At 47.2% G+C, this 22,940-nt stretch overlaps 1 long non-coding RNA gene across 1 annotated transcript in view; it reads right to left on the reverse strand.

The window, feature by feature from the left end:
* The window catches only part of LOC138510161 (uncharacterized), a 102,446-nt gene that overhangs the window by 52,273 nt on the left and 27,233 nt on the right, over positions 1–22,940 (reverse strand). The window contains exon 2 of the long non-coding RNA XR_011280334.1: positions 14,798–14,816. This is a non-coding gene — a long non-coding RNA (uncharacterized lncRNA). The remainder of the gene's footprint in view (positions 1–14,797; positions 14,817–22,940) is intronic.

Consider the following 22,940-nt stretch of genomic DNA (forward strand, 5'->3'; position numbering starts at 1 on the left):
AACATGTCTGTCTGTGGTTATGAGGTTGATTTGCATTCCCCTCGATTGGAGATCTTCCAGGGATTTTATAAAACCAAGTTTCTCCATGGCCACTGAGGATTTTCATTCAGACACCTGCACAACCACCAAACTCTCCATTTTTTTAGTTTCCATGTCCTGAAAGTGGTATGTGCAGTACTTTGCTGAAAATCTGGGGCTGTCACACTGTCCATCACCAGCTAGCCTGAACCGTTTTTCAGAGAATGTCCTTTCAATTAACATTTGTTCAATTTTCCAACCTTCACTAATAGCAGGGAACACATATTCTCACTGATATTTGTAGTACTGTGTTTTAGAAAGGAACTGGAGTCTATCAAATTGACAGAAACTGGACAACTTACTGAAACTAGGGCCACTGAAAAGTAAAGCATTTGCACACAGTAGATTTCCAGCTGGCAGTTTCCCCAGCATTGGTTGAGCGGACCATGACAATTTTGCATGGATCATTTCACAGGTGGCTTGTATTTTAAGGTTACTGCCCTGTGATACACGAGTCACATTCACCAATGGCTTCACGCATACTTCCCCTCTCACTGGATGCACACATTTCAGCATCATTATAATCTCCATCAAGCAGCTGTCGAATACAATGTATTTGGGCTCCTTTATTAGACTATCATGCTGCATGAATGTTGTTTCTGACTCAACTGTGGTTGACATATCAGCCCAACTGGGCAAACTGTAGTCGAGATCTTTGGCTAGTTCCTCGGTCAATTGTGTTGATGCTTCAGTCTCTGTTATTTCAGCTTCTGTTACTTGAACATGAATCAGAGAAAACATCAATGTCGATTGTATTTTGGGTGGCCCTTTTTTGGCGGGTGTCGATTGTGTCAAGTGGTCTGCGACTAATTCAAAAGCACCTTCATTACATTCAGTTTCATCTTCATCTGGTGGAACACTCGCATTGTAGCAATGGTCCAACAACCCTTTGCTGGCTTTGCCGGTCACATTCAATACATTTTCTGGCCATTGGGCAAAAGCATCTCGAGCATGCTTATTGATTTGAACACGCTGCGCCTCAAATAATAGTTGCACCATGGTGAAATCAGTTTGGCAAGCAGCATCTCTGATTTCTGTAGCTGTCTGTGTTTGCATAGTTCGTACACCATCGGGCAACTAGAAGACTGGTTGGAAAAACATGTTCAATGTAAATCCAACAGACAGTATATGGCACTTTAGATTTTTCAAAAAAAGCATGTTATGAAGGCACCAGCACAAAACACTGTTTGAAAATGAAATTGTTTGTAAATTACCCTAGCTTTCTTGATTTTCTATGAAACCTTCTTCTTCACTGTAACGACTGCACCAGCAAGCTGGTCCACCAACTCTGATCCACGTGCCTCCTCTTCTATATCCCGATCTTGTATACATCCCTAGAAAAGAGTATTCATTAGATATAAGTCATTCATATTTGAAATCAAATTATTTCATCGCATCACACACATGGCTTACACAGATACCCTCGTACACCGTGTATGTCATTTGTCATTTAGTCAAAATATACATTTCGAATTTCACCTGATTGATGGCTAGTTTACTCGATCAAAGATGACTGTGAGAAACACACTGATTGAAATGTTGCAAAAAAGCTACTCGTTTATAATAATATCACTGTCTAATAGTATCAGATCTAGGACCTACTTTCTTTCATTTGAGGGAACTGTCAGTACGCATACCTCTGGCTGTGGATCAACTCTGACAGATGATGTAATTGTAGTCGAAGTACCAGCATCCCCCTGTAACACAGTACTTGTTTTAGTATGGATGAAAAAAGTGATATTGAATGCACACAATGTGATGCAGACAATGGTACATATCAATAAAACCCCATAAATGAAACATTGTGTAAACAAACGGCAGGATACGTAAATTTGATGTTATTATCTCAAATTCCATGCATGAAACATTTCTGGAACTGAATAGCTAAATAAAACTACCTGATGCGCGCTCAAAGTTGTTGTTGACTCCAGGCAAAACTCGGATGCAGAATCTTGCTCCTTCTTATTCAGTGCATAGTCATGGAGTTGTAAAGGGAAATTTTGATTTCATTTAGAAATGCTAATCTTAAAAATTGACATGTAAAGCGACAGATTACGTAAAGATTAGCCTTATTTTAAAGCGCACTATAGCATAGTTATCTGTGCCCAAAAATCATTTTCTATGATGCTCCTAAAACCAAGGACAGATGTTTAGCAAAATGGGGTTTAGTTATAAAGCAATACAATCTTGTAAATATGAAAAGTATTATAAGGGACATTTACACCTAAATCACCAATCCGTCCATTTAGTTACCTGTTCACTAACCCAAGGCCTACAGCTAAATCAGGAACCGTGACTCACCTGAGGCAGCGTGTGCATGAATAGAGTCTGAATTGCATTTGGAAGCAATTTATGAGTCGGTGCTTCTTTGTGTACTTCGATTGGTCGTACATATTCGTGGCAAAGTGCAGGCTGCAGATGCGGAATCGATCACCCCTCGAGTCCCCCAAAACTTCATGGGCTCTACTTTCAAGCTCTCCCGGCGCAAATCTGCAATATCTGACCCATTCTCTTATTAGATATATATCCCTTGGGAATACATGCATTGTAGTGCCTTTAGGTTTGTTATGGGTCTTAGAACGGCAACCGTAAACCGTACATGCAGGCATTGTTGGAAATTCTGTAAAAAAAAGGCCAACATCATTAGAAAATTACTTTGCATGAAAGCGTGAGAAAGATGCAATTGTATCATACATTTCTCCATGCAATCTATGTTTTGTTCACCGAAGCAAAACCTGTGTAGCGTAGCCGGCTGTATTATAGGATAACTTTCATACACAATTCATTGATGTGACACAAATCATAACATGTTACTCGTCCCTTGAATGTACTACCATGCATCAAAAGGAAACAAGCTTATAGACACGGTCCGTGAAGGATGCAATTCGATCTCAATTGACATTGATGACAATTGCTATATATCGATAACATAACAAATTAAACTCAAGTCAATGGTAATGGCAATGAGATGAATGAACATTACACTACTGGGTACGTTCGTTTGAAATAGATAGAAATTTAAAGATCAAGGATATATGATTAGGTGACCTGCCCTTACCTTGACCACCAAACAGTTAGATTCAGCAGGCAGGGTAGTTAGTAGCAGGAGAACAGGCAGACGGTCACTGGTAGCACGATGATGAGCTGACTCGCAGTGGTCACAGAAGTTCTCAGGTAGCATGTTCACGAGTTGACTTGCAATGCTCAAAGATTTTCTCATGATAAATATCAAGTGGTTTATAAAGAATTAGAAAAGTGGGTGTGTTTGTGAATGAATGATGTGTATATCGTGTGGTCTTATGTGGATAGCAGGGGCACGGCCTGCTTTAAGGGGAGCCTGCCTCGAGACACTGGGTCTGAGGAGGACATGTGAACAATGACCCCTGCGCATAAAATACCTTTGATGTGTACATGGTGTTTGGCACCTTGGCCGTTCCCACCCCTGCCAACCCCCATTGGGAGGGCACATCCACTGGTGCGAACTGCCTTTGATAATGGAGGGAGGATGCATGGGCATGAGGCATGCAGACAAGGCCCGGAACAGCGCTGAAGGGAGGAACACACTTATGTGGATTGCAGGGGCGCAACCTGCTTCAAGGGGAGCCTGCCTGGAGTCACTGGGTCTGAGGAGGGCATGTGAACAATGACCCCTGCACGTAAGATACCTTTGATGTGTACATGGTGTTTGGCACCTTGGCTATTCCCACCCCTGCCAGCCCCCATTGGGAGTTGCACATCCACTGGTGTGAACTGCCTTTGATAATGGAGGGGGGATGGATGGGCATGAGGTGTGCAGACAGGCCCAGAACAGCCCTGAAGGGAGAGACACACTTGATTCACTGAAAAATTGAAACAACCATTAATAAAAGTTCAGTTGTGTTTCATTTTGTTGCTGATTTTTATGGCACAAATGTACTAAACAATATAAACTTCAGGTTGCAGCACAGTGTAGGACAATCCCATGTACTGACCGCTGTCACTGGGAAAAGTTTCTCTAATGGCACCAACGACACAGGTGGGTATTACTCGTCGAACGCAGTGTCCAAGCCTCCCATGAAGCCACAATGTAAACGAACGATAGGCCACCAGTCTGTACCACCTGTGAAAGAGAAAGATATGAACTGTTTTTAAATTAACAAGATAAGTGTATTAAACCTTAGTTGAAAATGCAATCTTGTATCCAATGGCATTGTTGCCAGTACAAATGTTACTTAGAGACTGTACAATATTGAATGACTATGCATTCCATTACATTTGGGACACAAAGAAATATTGCTTCAGGGTTGTACATGAAATAAACATAAGGAGACTACTCTGATTTCCCCAAATTGCAAGTGATGTATAGAATTGCTAGACTACATTTGTTTGGCATTGATAGATCAAAGTTACAACAATATAGGAGACAACCATGAAATGTTAGTGGCTCAAGTGACTTCACAACTAGAGTACACTTACTCGTTACTTGGATTGCAAGGGCAAACTGTTGCTCGAAGTTCGTACATAAGCACCATCATAATCCTCAACACGGACCGTGTGAGGCAGGCTGCCCTGAAGTCATGCAGCTCGGTAACACATTGCGGCCGTGTCTCGTCGTCCGATATGTAGGACAAGCATCCAGAGTTTGCTCAGCAGCAGCAGTTCTCCTCTTCGGTTGGCATTAGCGCACACCGATTGCAGGTACACCAGGTGGAAACTTCGTCAATGCGACTAGGCTCAGGCTCTTGATCTGTTGAATCATCCTCCCAACTGTCATCCAAAGTCCCATTGTTTGCGTATCTTTCTCTTTCGAGTAATTCCACCTCGGAATACTCCGGCTCATACTGGTAGGGCTGTATTGTTGCCATTATGGGACAAAATAAAAATGGATAGTAATGCTACCAGTATCTGTTCGCACGGGCTACGAGCAACGAAGGTAGCTGACCAGAGCACAGAAACGAGGCACAGAATAGTAAAAAAAAGACAGTGGAACGATTGGAAAAGCAAATCTGAAGTTGTCTGATGAGAAGCGGTCTGTTTATACTTATTGAGGAAAGAGGCGTCCTGCCTTTTCCATGGAGACACGTCATTAGCTGAAGCGCAGAGTATGTTGACACGAGACGTGCATTGGCGTTGTGAAATGGACGGTACGCGTCTAGTGATCTCAGCCTCAGGGGCGAGGGATATGATTTAGTGCCGCCATGGCAGTCCACCTTGGGCGATGCAGCAACGGATGAGATTAGCACAAGATGGCCGCGCCCTGCTGCCTGATTTTGAATGTGTAAAAAAGAGGAAAACTACGGTAAGGTGCATAGGAAATGTGTGTACGATCGATCAACGTATGCTTAAAAACACATGGCCTAACCCTCGGGAAAATAATATATTTGAGAGCACTATTCCTTTAACCATAACGTCCCTTTAACAAAGTTTTTTCACTGAATTTCATAGCTTTTTACCAGGATACCCTTAGTTTGTATAGATGTAGAATACAACATACTGAACCCCCTAACCCCAGGCTGATAACCTCAGGGTCTGCGGACTATGCGACTGTCCGCGGACCTCGGGTAGCATCCACACTTCCCAAAAGCTCAGGGGTTCTCTTACATTGTTGTAGTGTGCAGCAAAGACGCTGAATATGTTGAATGAGCAACACATAAGTGAATTAGAAGGAAAAAATGAAATAGGTCGGCAAACTCTGTACTTAAGAAAGCAACAGTGCAATTGCATAGGGTATGCAACATAATGGAATGTACCAATAAGAAAAATAACCTGTGCTTCCAACAATATTACCTCAGTGCTGCTTCACATAGAGATTGAAAAGCAACTGTCAGCAGGACAACTGCAATGTACTGACAACACAACTGTACTACAAACTAAATTGTTCCCTATAACTGCAATTTGTTCAGTGTACAATACTAAGAAATTATTTCTCTTTTTTTACGCATAAATTGCAAGAACTCTAGAGTGGCTTGAAGACAATTTTCCTCGGGGCGAAATGAGTGAAGACAGTGACACTATTGGGGCACAGTGCAGTTTGAAAAGTAGGCAATTAATACACATTGCTTCACATGTACCTGACAAATATTTTTTCTTTAACAGTACATACAGGAAATTAAGGGAATGGCCCAGAAGTAGCAGCTCCTCCAGAGGTCCATGAGCACATAGAACACCAAATAGTGTACAAAATCAACTACTGACCTTGTAAGTAAAAATGAACCGATTAATGAACACTTTTGCCGACTTAAAAGATGTTGTCCAGACACATATCATGGACAATATTAAATACCACTGCCACACCTGCACCCGTACCCTTTGCCCCTGTCCCACCCAACCATTCCCACAAATTCCCTGTAAACAAAGACGTTATGATGAGACCTCAATCCCTTTTTCCCGAGGCCCAACCTGTAGAAAACCCTGATTCCCCTGTATATGTCCCCATTTCTGCTACCCCTTTCCTTTGCTAATTGTATGTATTTATGTTTGTAAATAAAGTTAAATGTGTATACTGTTGATGTGTGTGTGTGTGTGTGTGTGTGTGGTTTCTTTTTAAAAAGCTCTGTTATGAGTCCACGGAGCGCACGACTGTCCGGGATGTCCACAATTAATGAAAATGGAGGTGTCCAACTGACATGCTGCCTGTCCGGAAAGTCGGCAATCAAAATGGAAGTGTCCGTAGGACTCATCTCCTGTCCGCATGTCTGCAAAGCTGTGACATACCTTTAATTAGTTCCAGGATCCAAACCCTGTCCGGCAGACACTTGGATGCATGTGCATCTCTCCCCCCGAGTCCTACAGACATTGTGCCTGTACGGCATGTCTGCAAAGCGGTGATGTACTGTAATTAGTTCAGGGACCCCACCCATGTCCAGCAGACACCTGGGCGCATGCGCATTTTATCTCGTGGCTGCGCCTGTTTTCGGAACTGTCCGCCGCACGTTTGTCACACTTTTAATTCGTTCGGGGACCCCAACCCTGTCCGTCGACACCTATGTGCATGCGCAGAATGGATCCCGTGCAATAGGTGTCCTGCGGACAGCTGTCCCATTTACGGATGTTCGCAACATCACCATGTGACCGCACCCACGCTAGCGTTGGTCCTTATTCACGGACAGGTCCGGGCCCCCGGATACCAAAAAAGTGTTTTTTGTGCCAATCCAAGGTGTTTTACAAGTGAAACTTCACCCTTGCAGAGGTCCCAGACTATGCCCGTGGTGATCTGGATACTTTTTAGATCTTTTTGAGCCCTTTTTGGGGTTCAAAATGTCTGTGGAGTGAGCAACTGTCCACGGAGCACTCCGCAGGACCCCTAATAATAATAATAATAATAATTAGGCACTTATAAAGCGCTACAAACCCTCAGGTATCTGAGCGCTGCTTATTATTACCCACGGTGTGTGGTGCTCATTTATCGACCTTGGAAGGATGAAAGGTTGAGTTTGGCCCTGCCGGGATTTGAACTGAGTTAGCAGGCTCTGCACGGATGTCAAAGCGAGCGTTCTACTCGCTGTGCCACTTGACCCTATAGAAGGCTACACCCCAGAGCTGCTCCTCATTCTGTTTTTGGATTTCCAAGACAGAGCACTACTTGTCATTGGGTACTTGCTGTCATTGGCATTTCATTGGTGCATTAGTTGCATTGCTATTGGTTGTAGCTCACCAGGACTACTGCTGCAGGTTGCTGTTTAGCTACTTGGCACATTGATGTGTTCCTGCTGTTCCTGGTTCCAGACAACATGGCTCCTCCTGCTGCTGCTGCCTCTGCCTCAGCACCACCCTCACACTCTCCACCACCACCACCTTCGCAAGGGCTTGCAGGGGGGAACAGGCATGATGATGCAAATTAGACTACTACAAACTTCCAGCAGACGCTGCTATGGAGCTACGCAGAGTTTTGAAACAAATGAAAATGCTCCTAATAGATGAGGTGAACATGGTCTCCAACCTAATGTTGGCTTTGATTCACCTCAGATTGCAAGAGGTCCTTAAAACTAACTAAGAAGAACTCTTTGGATGAAAACAGGGTATTGCTTTCAGAGATATTCATCAATTAACACCAGTGAAAGGTGAACCTATTTTTAAAACCATAGGACACAAACTGCCATAACACTCTTGGCAGCATAGGAAATGTAAATCTCTGGCAACATTTCCAATACAGAGAACTAACTGAAAACATGCGTCAGTCTGCAGACTTCACCTATGCTAACATTTTGAAAAGCAATCGATTGGTGTACTTTCTAAGGAAGCACAGTCTATCTTAAATAGCAGACGCACCAATGAGCTATACGGGCATAACACATACGGGCATAACACATGTGCTGCTGATGTCATGGAACAATTAGCATACAAAAATGTAAACTGTATGTCCTTAATGCCAACTTTAGCAAGCTGTGCACAAGTCAATGAAAGAATGTTGAAAAAGGAAATGCAACCACTCGTGCAAATTTACTCCACAGACAAAATCAACCTTCAGCAACCACCACAGTGCTGCAAACATACCCTCAACAACTTCCAAAATATCAACAGTTAGAATACGCCAACAGGTATCTAACTGCCCCCATAATTCTGCAATACTACTGTGCAATACCACAGTACTTAGAAAACATCAACAGCAACCAAACACATAAAGAAATACTGCTAAGAAGAGGCAGCAGATAAACAGTTAGAATACGCCAACTGGTATCTAACAGCAACCATAGTACCACCACTTCCAAAAGGAAAGTCATACACCATTTCACTTCAGGCACAGGGCCTCAACAATCCAAACAGTGAGTATACAATTATTGATGTCACACTTTTTTGTAATCTACAAATTGCATTCTATACACATATTGGTGCAATCCATATGCCAGTGTCACAATCTTGAGTACATGGCTGTATTATGCTGTGGTGTTTGTGGCCAGGGCCCAGACTCTTGGGTGTATGGCCTACAGCCTACACCCTACGGCTATGCACCCAAGAGTCTAGGGTCTGGCCACAACCACTGCATGATAATACGTTTGTGCATGCAAACATCCGCCCACAGACCACAACCCAAACACATAACACAGCTACCTGATGCCCTAGCTACTTCAGTTGAAATACTAATACAGTACTTCCAGCCAGTGGACAGACTCTCGGATGCATGCAGCCATGCACCCAAGACTCTACTAACTGCCCACAACCAATACAGCAGATACAGTGAAGTACCCAAGAATCTTCACAGTGTGGTCACAACCCAGACACATGACTCATCCATCTAAACGCCTGTCCACTTCACTTCACATACTATAACATAACTCCCACCCACTGCACAGACTATGATACACCCAAGAAACGCAGGGCAGTCAAACAAGCCACCTGCCACACACCCTATCCACGTCTGTACACATACCATTACACTACTTGCAGCCAGTGAGCACACTCTTCAGTGTACCCAAGACTCTTGTAGCTGCCACAATGACCACAGCATAATACAGCCATACACCCAAGAATCTGCCCAGTGGCCACAAACCTCTGGGCAGTCCAATAAGCCAGCTGTCACACAATCTATCCACTTCTGAGCACATACTATTACCCTACTTGCACCCAGTGGACAGACTCTTGGGTGCACCCAATAATCCAATAGCTGACCACAATTACCACAACATAATACAGCCTACACAAATATCCTCATAACATCTGCATTCCACTCCCCTACCCTAATGCCCCCAGAAGCTCACTGCCTCCCAAGCTCTGGTTCTCTCTAAGTTGGACTATTGCAACAGCCTCTTTCTTAATCTACCTGCCTCTACTCTCTGCCCTTTACAACCTATCCAGAACAGGACTGCAAGACTTGTCCTTGGCCTCAAGCCCTGGGATCGTATCTCTCCAGCTCTGAAATCTCTCCATTGGCTCCCAGTGGATGCAAGGATTAAATTCAAAACCCTCTGCATTGTCCACAAGGCTTTCTGTGGCCTGGGTCCAACATACCTTCAGCTATCCCTCTGCAAATACCTCCCATCTCGAGCACTCCGCTCCTCTACCTCTAACTCCCTCAGGGTCAGTCGTTTCTCAAAGAAACGAGCTGGGGTAGATCTCTGTCTTCGGCTGGGGCCTCCCTCTGGAACAGCCTCTCTGCCACTCTAAAACTTGAGGAGAACCATCTCCGGTTCCGGAAGCACATCAAAACCTTCCTCTTTGCTTCTGCCTTCTCCTCTCCTCTCCCCTGTTGATTCTACTCTCCCTCGGCACCATGCACCTGGCCACCCTCTGTCCTCTGGGCCCAGGTACCTGCTCATCCTGCCACCCTCACGCACTATCTCTGGGCCACCCCCTGCACTGGGGTCTGTATCTGTACCCATACATCCCTCCCCTTTTCTTCCTGCACTTTCAGACCTACATGGTCTGCTGCCATAAACCCAGCACTTGCCACTTTCTGGCTGCACTCCCATTGTTTGTTGTCTTTTTAGTTATTATTTTTGTTTTTTCCTTCTCGCTCCGCACTCTCCTTTTGTTCCCCCTTCCATGCACTTCTCCCCCTGCCCCCTCTACCCTGCACTTGCACGTTCTCAATGTCACTGGCCTAGTAAGATTGTTGTTTTTGTTCTCCCCTGTTCCCCTTCCCCTGCCTTGTCACGCTCTGAACCACTTGTGTATGAGCGCGATAGAAATAAAATATCAATATCAATGAAACCTGCCGGTAGTCACCACATAAACTGCTGGCCTGATAACCTACCCACAAACTTCCACAGTTTCCGCGGACAGAAAATAGTCTTCTTCCGCCTCAACAAATACATCATGTGAACCATCTTTCACTCCCCCACCCTTTACAGTCCCTCGACTGTAACGCCAGATGCCCCAAATCATATGTTCCAGTGCTGTTCTCCGCTGCGCTGTCTACGAATATCTGCAGATACAACATGGCAGGCGTTTTGGAAAACTGTGACTCACATCACGCTTCCCTCCAGCCAATCAGTGGGCATGTTGGGTGTCCGCAGAGATCACCCGGCATCAGGGCCAATCAGAGTCCGGTCCACGGAGCGAACAGGGAAATGGGTCCGCGCAGCCAGATATCACTAATTCTTTGGGACCTACATTTTGCCTGTTTTTAAAAAAAAACTACTGAACAGATTTTCACCAAATTTACAGCTAGGGCTGCAAGTGGATTCACGAGATCGAAAACAGGTAAGACTGACAGCAAGGATGACATTAGCGGTAGGGGACATGAAGAGTCTATTCTCAGCCATTCTTGCGGAGGTAGCTCACGATGTATGGAAGAGAGCAGGGTATCCCGCAGTACTGGCACAAAACACGGCACACAATGGCGTGTCGTTAAATAATGGAAGGCTTCATGTGTTCAAGTAGATACACAAAAGGAACTGTCAGAGTAATATTGAGAGAGAAGCAGTGGACTCATGCAGAATTCCCCATGGGATAACTGGCTTGCGAGCAAGAGTTCTTCGAGAGGTGCTCAGAATTGCTGCTGCGCATGTGATCCCAATTTGTTGGCTGTAATAAACCCCAGTTATACCTTGCTACTTGTGTAGATCTCACGTTCCTTTGGGATGGTAAGGAGTTAGGTATTCCACGTGTTCGGCATCCGCAGACTCCTAGCAAACGGCTCTGCAGGCCTGGGAGTTCACCCTAACAAGTTGGTGGCACTGCTGAGATCATTTGTGACGTCAGCCCAGCCAGAAGCCATCACCTTAGCAGTTGGACCTGGAAGGCTGCAGGACCCTTGCAGGAATTGCGAGACAACCGGCTAGCGCAACCTGAGATAGGTCGTCTGGAGCCGCTTTAAAAAATGATCCTACCCGCAGTCGGCGAGTTGTCCACGCAGACCAGAAGGGCAAGATGAAAGGTTGATGGGGAGCCAGCGGCCGAGCAACATCAAAAAGTGCAGAACGTAAGTATTGGTCCACACAATCAGTAACGAGGTGTGAGAGTGGGTTTAATGTGTGCGGAAGGAGGGAAGTGTTAACTGTGACATATAGTAGTGGATAGTGTTAAGTGGATAATGGTAACACATGTGTGACATCAGGGACCTGGGCAGAAGTAGAAGTCCCTTTTCTATGTCTAGGGAACGTTCGGTCTTTGAGGTAAAAGGTTCTGGTGAGCAACCAGGACTATTGACTTGACAGGCTTGGACTGCAGAAGTATGTAAATAGAGGTATTCCTGTGAGTTGGGTGTTGTAGCTGGAGTCATGGAAGAGGTATTCCCGTAGTGGTTGGTTAGCTGGAGCTATCCTAGATTACGGAAGGTGTATTAGCTGGTTAAGTCTCCTGGAGAGAGGCGTTTCACATGTTAGGCGACACAAAGGGTGCAGTTAATAACAAGAGATAAAAGAGTATACTCCACCACTGAGAGGTGGGAAGACAGCTGTGGGGTTGGGTTGTTCATTTATGGGATTTCTGTGCGGGGTTGCAGCAACTGGTAATTGTTCGGTGTATGCACAAGGTGTCTGTCCTTCTGTTGACTATTAGTTTGGTGACGTCACTCATAGGTCCGTGCATAGGATGGTGTATTTTGATGGTGAGGAGCTATCATTGTGGAATTGGGATTGGCAGAGAGGTGAACCAGTGGTGTTGCGTGGAAGGTGCATGCGCAGGATTGAGGTGGGGTGCCGGAGAGCAGCAGTGCTGGTGAAATAGGGGCTATACGCAGAATTCGCCGTTTAAGGTACAGAACCACTGATACTCCTAGTGAGCTAAGGTGATCATTGTTGAACTCTATCATTTTTCCCTTGACATCGGACTATTGAAACCCTCAACTAGAGGTTAGGTAAAACACAAAATGTATCATGTATCCCATATACAGCGGGGCGGTCACACCCATACAACATATGTGCAAGACCCTTCCCCAGTACAAAGATAAAATAGTCAAATACAGCATACAGTGGTCCAAAGGTACGGAAGGCAAATTAGCAAGACCATGGCTGCCTAACAGCAGTTTTTCCTAGGACGTGCTGCAAGCACATACAAGGGGAAGAGACTAGCCAAAAGCATGTCTATCTTCGAACTTTGGCGTATGTTTCAGGAGGACAGGCCATGGATGCTGAGCCAGCAGGAGGTGAAGGAGGAAGGATCGAACCCTTCCACTCCACCTCCAGCACCACCTAGTATAGCATCTGACGATGCAGATGAAGAGCAGGGCATATACCCATTAAGAGAACTAAAGGCGGAAGAGAGGGGTACTCAAACCCTACGTATAAGCCACCCGCATACGCCAAAGACGACCAACAGAGACGTACAGGGCAAGTGGCAGGCAGCTCCGAACTTGATGAGGAGGGGCTGCGGTGCGCAAAAACAGAGTTTGCGGGAATAGGGACGGAGGAATGGATAGCTTCACAGATACTTTTAAAGTTAAAGGGAAACGGGACGAGATGGAGGTAAGACAAAGGGAAGAGTGGGAGAAGAAGAGGTAGGAATGGGAAAAGAAGGGGGAAGTGCAAAAGGAGGAAGAAATGGCATTATGCAAGAAGAAAATACTACTGCAAGAAACACGTAAGTAAGAAGTGAAAAGGCTAAAACAGTTAAGGTTTGAAAGAATGCTGAGAGAACGTGACAGAGAGGCTGAGGATGCACAGGTGCTATGGAAGGTAAGCGAACAAAGTGCACTAGAATTGGAAAGGAAAATACAAGATGAGGAGAGACAAAGAGAAGGGGAGAGCACAGATGTCCTCAAAGGAGGTTCGGTAGGAACGACGCTGCACGCCTGAAGGTGTGAGAGGAGGAGAACACATGCATATTAACAGACATTGATTTTAGCGCACAGCATAGCCCCAACCAAACCATACGCAAACAAAACTTTTCAAATGGGTTCTGTAGCAACGCAGATGAAGAGTCTGATCATGATGAAAACTGCAGTGACGATGAAGGAGGAAGGCCCCCAAGTGAAGGGGAAACATGACAATACAGATCACAGGAACAGAGGGGAGGAGGGCATGACACAAACAAACAAACACAAGACATGGCAGGAGGGGAGGCCCCACAGAGCCCATACAATGACAGACTACAGGATCTCCCAGGTGCAGATGGGACAAGGCAATGGTTGCACAATCAAGGGGACACTCCTGCTCTAGGGGACGACTACCTAGGGCCAATGACTAAACAAAACAGACACCGGCAATTGAGTCAATAGACACATGTACAAACATTGAGGATGAAAGGGGGCCCATCCAGGTCAGGCAGTACAGACGAACACCGGAGGAAAGAGCAGTTTACTCCCAAATGCCATTACTAGAGCAGGGAAGAGCAAGACCACAATACATACCCTGGAAGCACACAGACAAAGACAATGTCAAGTGCCGATTACCCTCATTAAGTGCGGGGGTGGGAAAGTGGATCTATGAAATGGAGAAACTGACTGCAGGGCACAAATTGACAGTGGGTAACGTCAACGGCTTGCTGGTTTCCATATTGGGTGACGCAGCTGATGACATTTGGAAGAGGGCAGGGCTTCCAGGAGTGACCACCCAGAACACTGCACATGACGGGCACCATTTGCAAATTGCAGGGCAGCAGTGTGGCAGGCACTGCGGACACAATACCCCAACATGTCTGATGTAGGCACTATTATGTCACGCAGGATGTGTGATGACGAGGACCTTGTTAATTATGTTCAAAAGATTCAAGAGCTTTGGTGCCTTGAAACTCGAGAGCCATGGGACAAAACAATAGCAATCTTTCATCACATCTTAATGCAAGGGTTACCAGAGTAAGTGCAGAAAAGTTTGAAAAAATGTGTGGGGATGGAGGCAAAGGGTTGGCCAGAAATACAACTTACCCTAGTGCATCATTGCAAGCTGTGGCAGGAGAAAATAAAACAAAAGGCAGAAGTGAGAAAAGCAGATGAAGCAAAGTTAGTTCAAAGAAAATTGTCAAAGTACGCATTGGAAGGAGCATTGATAACTAGCCCTAACCCACAGACACAAGCAACGACAACTCAACATCAGCCTCAGCACCAACAACAGATGCCATACAACCCCAAGCAACAATACACACCGCCCATGGGAGGAGGGTACATGGGAAGGGGTGGATACCCACAGAGTTACAGAGTCATCAATGGCAGGTCACTTTGACATGACGCAAGTGAATATGCATGTGGAAGGGGAGAACAGGGCTCAGAAGTGTGTGGGTGCATTGCAGTACACGTGTACAGCGTCAACTATCATTGAGAACACAGAGGCAGTAATGTGAATGTCGTGGACTGATGACAGTGTAATGGCAAGTGCAGTCATTCTGTGTAAAGTGTTGGTAATGGGTTGTAGGGATGCAAGGGCGGTGGATGGCTTGGAGGCAGTGCATGGCTCAAAATGGTTGCTCAGATTACCATGTTGTAGCAGACAATGTGGGCAGGTGTCAATTGCATTCTTTCAGTCATCTGGGAGTAAAGCAGGGGAGGAGGACGACAGTAAGCACAACACATGAGGAAGCATCAGAAGTGCCCTCAGACCCGGAGAAGCAACAACAGTAGTTGCAGAGAGGCATGGAGGCTGTAACAGAGGGAGGCTTACGCTCGACACAGACAAGAACACCAAACTAATGGCCATGAGGAGCAACTGACCCTGAGTGAGCAGGGAAGGGATGATGAAATACCATGAGAAGGAAGCAAATACTGGATATGGAGTTGAATGAATTACTTACCCAGGACCCATATGGACTTGCTGGGAATGCACACTCATAGCCACTGTGAGCCTGTGCCATCCGCACAGTCCTAGTGAGATACCCTGCACCAAGGCCAAAGGACGTTCCACACAGTCCAGGTCTGGCAGAGTTTCAGAGGGAAGAGTGTATATTCACAGAAATTTGGGTACTGCCCGTTGCAGTTGTCTGCCATCGGTATCACCAGTCCCATGGAGACAGTGAGCTGCTGGGGGATGGAGAGGTGAGGAAAAATGCCTCTGAGGAGGAAGAGCTTGCAGGGTGACCACACAGAGACGTCAGTCATGTGACAATAAAAGGTTAGTGTTCAGTGGAAAATTATCACAGGCTATCCGTGACCATAGTCTGGAGCAGGAATAGGCCCCAGAGAGGCTGCACAGAGATTGTGATGGAAGGAGGGAGCAGGTGTGATGATGAGGATTGCCTCTGTGTGCAGGACATGGTTTGTATGCAGTCTGCATGACAACAAGCACGTATCAATCCAACATCACATGGGTCACACATGGCAGTCATGTCAATGTAGCCTGAACTGGCAGACAATCATAACACATCACCCAAGCAACATACACCTGGCCTGGACACACAAGCATCACCACACACCGGACATTGCCTCATAATTTGGCAGCCCTCCCACGCCTTGGACCTGCTCCACGGCGATGAAATCACCAGCAATCTCCTCATGTGGAGTGAGTTATTCATCCTCTGATGGTGTCCCACGGCCAGTCACCAGAGTAGAGGCAACCTTTGCAGCCAGTTTGTCTTTTGCTTGGCATTGGAGGTCATTCCAACGCTTCATCACATCATCTGCTGTGCGCCTCTCATATCCCAAGGCGCTTATATCGTCTGCGCTGCCCTGCCAGTGGGCCCTACGCTGAGCAGGCGTATGTTTGCTCTCTGCCATCACCAGCATGTCACGGCTGTGTACCTGTTACGCTCACCTGGTATCCACGGGGACACCACTCAGCCGTATGGACACTGGTATCCTTCTCAGCAGTTCTCAGATGTGGTCAGTGGGGAAGGTTCTGCCTTATTGTTGATTCAGGTGTGCTCTCCGTCCTGCCTTCTTGACAGGGGCGCGTTGTCCTTTGTTGGCGGGTGCGATCTATTTACTTCACTGATGCCGGCCCATTTGAAGTCTTTCAGGTAGGTCTTATTGCTGTTGTATATTGTTGCTATTCCTGCATGCCTTTCTTGGTTTAATAATGTCTCTTTCCTTCCTTAGATGTGCGGAAGTCCAGTGTGGTGCATTGGCTGAATTGGGTCTCGCCGGTAAATGATGGCATGTAATGAGCGCTATGATGCGGTAAGTAGGCACTATGCGCAGCGCAGTGATGCCTTGCCTTTGCTAACCTGTTTTCTTTTCTTTTCCCATAGATTGCGGCAGGGGTCGAAGTGAGCGGGAGCGGTTGGGAGCGGTGCTCTACTGTTTTTAATTAAGTTTTACAGCTCCTATACTTTTATTTAAAAAAGAAACCGTTCCGGAACGGTTTCGTTTTAAAATAACAGTGTAGGAGGAAGTTGAAACTTGCACTGAACATTCCCTTAAACAGCAGGCAAATGTGTTTGGGGGGTTTTATTGTGTGTGGGAGGGGGCAGGGCAATGGGGTTTGTGAGGAGCGGGGCAGGCTAGCAGGGAACATAGTTCCACTACTTCTTTTCTTACACTTCGACCACTGGATCGCGGTGTTCACCCAGGGTGTGGAATTCCGAGGCGATGCTGGTCGAGGGGTGACCTGCTAGGTAAGCTTTTTGGCACAGTTCATTATGTTGTAATGTCTCTAATACATTGTTTCTTTCCTTTTTGCAGATCCGTCGGTCCGGAAGACGTGCTGATCCTAGGAAGCTGTTCGCAGGAGCTGTGGGCAGCTAAAGATGAAAATTGCAGGTAAGATGCTGCTGCTAACAATGTTTCCTTTTGTCTCCTTACAGGTGCTGTTTCTCCGAGGTTCGCGGGTATAGCTGGACACGGTGAACGTCACGTTGCAGGATTACAAAGTAACGCGAAGCGTGTTATCCAAGTCGGGTGTGGTTTAAATAGTTTCAAGAAAGTAGTCCAGGTAAAGTAGTTCCTAGGCTACCACACCCAAAACACTATACCGCATAGCTTGGTTCCTAGGAGCCAAGCTATTTGGATGCCTCCATGTTGGCTGGCAGCTTCAAAATAAAGTAGTTCCCCAAACACATGCCTTCACTGTGTATGAGCATGGCGCCATAGGCGCCAGGACTGGCTCCAAGAGGGCCTAGGCAGTGGATGCATAGGATTTTTGGAGATCCGAGCCAAGACCTCTTCTGGCTGATGGGCTTGCCAGAGGGGTTTTTGAATGTGGGTCATGACAGTACCAACACATAGTACACAAGCACTTCCAGTTCCTCTTGACAGAAACTCTGCTTTCTTGATGTGTTTTGGGGCCTGAGCCATGTATGGGGTCCCAGTCTGTTCTGCTGGAGCACGTTCTTCCTTTTGGGAGGTGGTGCCGACCCTGAGTGGCTTGTGCCGCTCTGGTCAGTAGGGGCTGAAGGGCAGGTGGACTGGCCAATGGAAGCAGGCAATGACACGACGACCAAAGGTCGACCTGCATGTATCGGCAGCTGGGTGCTGTTGCCAGGACCCTGCGCCGCACCTGCCCTGGTTTCAATGGCCAGGACCAACACTGTCCTGGCTGGGTGACTCAGAGCCGGAGTGGTGTCAGCTTCAGCTGCCCCTGCAGCTTCCACACCCTGGCTGCTTGGGCAGCAGATGACACTGCTGCCCCAGATTCACGTGACCTGGTGACAGCAACTTTCACCACAAGTGCCTTAGACTTCCTGACACCGAAATCGGCCTGTGATGTCCTGTACCCGTTCCGGGACCAATCCAGTACGGGCTGGCTGACCCAAAAGTTTTGGTTAGTTTGGGGAAGGGCATCTTTCTTCCAGAACGGCTATCCAGCCCCCTGACACCCTTACATGGGTAGGACCAGCCCATTGCACCTTGAAGCTCACCAAATAACTCAATTGGGTAAGACCTTGGAATTTTCTTCCTATCAGGCTATTCTAGAACTTTCTGTAGCCCTTCCCCTAACTAACCAAAACTTTTGTTTTTCTGTTCTTCTCCCTTGGTATATTGTTTCTTCTCCTGCTGTAAATCATACCGCAAATTGGCATCTCTATTTTTACTAACTACCATATCGCTTTGTTCAATTAATTACACCGTGTCACCATCACTTACCATCACCAAACATGATAAATCACCTCTCCTGGGTGTCACAATATGTTTCGTTCAAATTCGCAACAGGTTGTATCTCTTGAAACTGTCTATTAATGTATGCATAATGGATGTAAAATGAATATCCACAATACAAATGGGCTTTGAATGTCACCTCACTGGGTATACCAAATCACTACCACACCAACTCACAAAATCACAGCCTTGAAAAAGACTCAGGTCGAAACGCGCGTCGGCTGTGTAACGTAGCAACATGTTAAAACTGTCACCTCTACACCCAATGGTGTTTTTGTATTGGTGCTGATTAACTAAGGAATAAAACAAACCTCTTGTTTGACAAAAAATCTGACTCATCCATTACCTGAGCAAGCTGCCTAACAGCTATCACCGGACTACCCAATCCTACCAACGCCTTACAGGTCCATAGTTTGTCAAACCCCACAAATCCTCTTAACAATCAGGAACCTCGGAGTTGGTCCCTAGACAAACCAGGACTCAGGCTGCAGGTCTGATACATCAAACAAACAAATAAAAAGTGCGCAGGAGTGAGCGAATCCCGCCTTTCAAAAACTCCACCTATGCTAAAGCAGACAACAATTGTCCTGGGCAATTGGGGTGAAGGGGGCAGGGTACAATATGGAAAACGTACTCCTGTGCTCCTGCGAGGCTGTATGTGAGCCCTGGGGAAAAATAACGTGTCACGCAACGCTCAGGCACTCCAAAAACAAAAAGAGTTGTGCACGCGACCCCTCGGTAGCCCACGTGCGATGAAAAAACATCCTGCAGTACGCTGTGGCACCCAGGAACCCAAACAATGCGGGGAACACGTAGGCTACTATGACTTCAAAAATGGGGTGTGCAGCACACAGGGGCAACCACAGTGGGAAAAATTCATGTGCGACTCACCTGCCTGGAAAAATGAAGAAAAACACACACGCGTAGGCAACTCCCCTGCCAAAACAAGACGTGCACAGTAGTGATCAATGCGTGTGTGAACCCACAAAAAGAAGAATCTCATGCGTCGGTCTCCACGAAAAGCACGTACATTGCACTGTTGTGCTACGAGGACCTTTAACCCATACTGAACCGCAACGCCCAACGCCCAGTGCGCGTCACATAATTTACACGCTTAGGGCCTTTCCTCTGATTACACGCATCCGGCTGGCCACGCAAAAGCACATGGAAGGCCCACGCTCCTGCCCACAAGGCCATTTACCTGCCTCCAACTGCCCCGAGCTGCCTCCTAGAGCTATCTGCTGCTGCCAGCCCACTCTGTGTGCCTGCTGCCCACGTGCCCTGCATTATGGTGCCTGCTCTGAAGCCATTGCCAGTTATCTTGTTGCTGTGACCACCTCTGCTGATCCTGACTGCCATTCCATCGCTCCACAGCCGAGCCCCAAGGCCACCTGCCCACCCACGCCTGCCTCTGGGGTTGCCATGTCTGACCCATCGCCATCTGAGGCAATTGGCAACCCCCTGGAAGAGAGGCAGAGGGCTGTCAGCTTCTCCTCCACAGAAGTTGGCATCCTGGTGGAGCAAGTGCTGGGGTATTAGAGATGCCCTCTTCATCGGACCATCCGCATCAATAAGGAAGGATGCAGTAAGATCTGGGCAGACATTGTGGGTGCGATCAACGTGGAGGGGGTGGCACCCCGTGACTACCGACTTGTCCGTAAGCGCAGGACCCTCAACAAGGCCCAATGCCTCCTCAAGGCTGCTGATGGTGGAGCGAGGTGCTGGGGCAGTTGTCCACCAATGAGATGCGGGTCCTGGAGCGCATCGACCCAGCGCTGCACGCCCAGGTCTTGGATTTGGTGCTCCATCTGGAGTTGACTCCATGTGTTCATGTGTTCTTGTCCATCATAGTGCATGTGTATCTTGACGTGTGGCTGGAGTGTGCACCTTGGCCTCATGTCTGGCATGCCTCCTGTACAGGTGTCTGTGTGCATGTCCCTGACAGCGCTGCATGTGAGTCCATTCAAGCCTGACCCACTTCAATGGTGACTGTGTTGCAATGCGTGATGTGCACCGGCATGTAACAAGGTGCACATGTTTGCATACCTGTGTCTGGACTGGGGCATGAGAGAGGTGTGACACATGGGTGCTAATGTCACCATCTTGGACATGCATGGTGTACATGTGCATGTGTCTGAATAGTGAGTGTGTGACTGGCCAACCCCATGGATGCATGACACATGAGCATCTCAATGCGTGATTGACTCATGCGGCCCAGTTGTCCCCACGTGCACTGTGACGGGAGGTCTACATGGCCTGATGCATGACTGTCAGGTGATGTGTGTGTATGTGATGTGCATGTTCCATGATGCATGTGAGGTTCAGCCACTCCTCTGATGTGCTTGCCCGTCCTTGTACATGGATGTGAATGTTTGTTGCACATGGCATGCATGATTGTGCATGTGTGTTGCTTGCACTGGCCTGTGTGTTGGGAGGGGACGACGATGGTTGTAACGTTTGACAGTGCCACTCATGTGCATTTGCTTTGTTCCAAGCAGACATTTGTTCGGTACACTAATGCTTGCGTTCAATGTCTCCCTATCCACTGAGATGACGGAGGAAGAAGGCGGAGGTGGTGCTGTGGAGCACCACCACAGGGATGCCTCCACCAGGCACAGACGCAAGGCCCAGTCATCTTCCCAGGTTAGGTCATCTTCGGGGAGCGAGGACGCTGGTGCCGCGTCAGAGTCATCGGCCGCAGCTGCTGAGGGGAGGCCCAAGAGGGTGAAGGTGACCGTGGGCTCCTCGAAGGACTAGCCCGCTGCCTTTGTAAATAGTTATTTAGTGGTAGGTTTCCTTTCTTTTTTTTATGATTTGGAGTTCATGGACTATGCTCCACATCTTGTGAATAGTTTTTTATTAGGGTTTTTTAGGATGTATATTTGGATTTAGGGATCATGGACCCTTCAGCCTTGTACCTAGTTGTACATGTTTTAATTTATTTGGATTTTTGTTCACCATGGAGTAATGGTTTTTTATGATGTTGGTTTGCAATTGGAGGACAATCATTAGACATGGACCACTTTTTGGAGTTTCAACTTTTTTAATTACACATTTATTTTGTTTCAAATTTCATTTTCATTTGCATTCCATTCATTATCATTTTCATGGTTAGCTTTCAGTTGGTGTGATTTTTGGTACTTAATACATTTTTATTCCTTACAATCAAAGTGGTGTCTGCTCTCAATGGTTTGGTGCATATGTCACTCTTCATTGGCTCTGTTACATGTCCCTGTTGTTGAGGAGCAATGTTGGTCATGTGTTTGCAAACATGCATGTGTGCATTTTTTGATTCACATGCCATGGGCCATGTACTGGGAAGTAGGACCAATGGATGGGTGTTGAGTTGCACTGTGGAGGGGCAGCAGGTGGTGGCATTTTGGTGGACATTTGCTACATGATTGCATGGTGTTCAGATGTGGGGGCTGGGGGAACATGAGTCGGGGCGTGCCTGCAGGTTGCAGTCACTGGTGGGGGTGGGGGGACATGAGTCGGGGCCTGCCTGCAGGTTGCCGTCACTGGTGGGGGACATGAGCCGGGGCCTGCCTGCAGGTTGCTGTCACTGGTGGGGGCGGGGGGACATGAGTCGGGGCCTGCCTGCAGGTTGCCGTCACTGGTGGGGGTGGGGGATATGAGTTGGGGCCTGCCTGCAGGGTATGGTCATGGGTGATGGGGGGATTCCTTTTGGTGTGGGCTGCCTGCGGGGTATGGTCACGTTTATTGGGGGGATCCCTTGTGGTGTGGGCTGCCTGCGGGTATGGTCACGGGTGATGGGGGGGTCCCTTGTGGTGTGAGCTGCCTGCGGGGTATGGTCAAGTTTATTGGGGGGATCCCTTGTGGTGTGGGCTGCCTGCAGGTATGGTCACGGGTGATGGGGGGGTCCCTTGTGATGTGAGCTGCCTGCGGGTATGGTCACGGATGATGGGGGGTCCCTTGTGGTGTGGGCTGCCTGCGGGTATGGTCACAGGTGAAGGGGGTCACTTGTGGTGTGGGCTGCCTGCGGGGTATGGTCACGAGTGGGCTGCCTGCAGGGTATGGTCATAGG

This window comes from Ambystoma mexicanum, chromosome 6p (genome assembly GCF_040938575.1).
Source record: "Ambystoma mexicanum isolate Mex_15411 chromosome 6p, UKY_AmexF1_1, whole genome shotgun sequence".
Taxonomy (NCBI): domain Eukaryota; kingdom Metazoa; phylum Chordata; class Amphibia; order Caudata; family Ambystomatidae; genus Ambystoma; species Ambystoma mexicanum.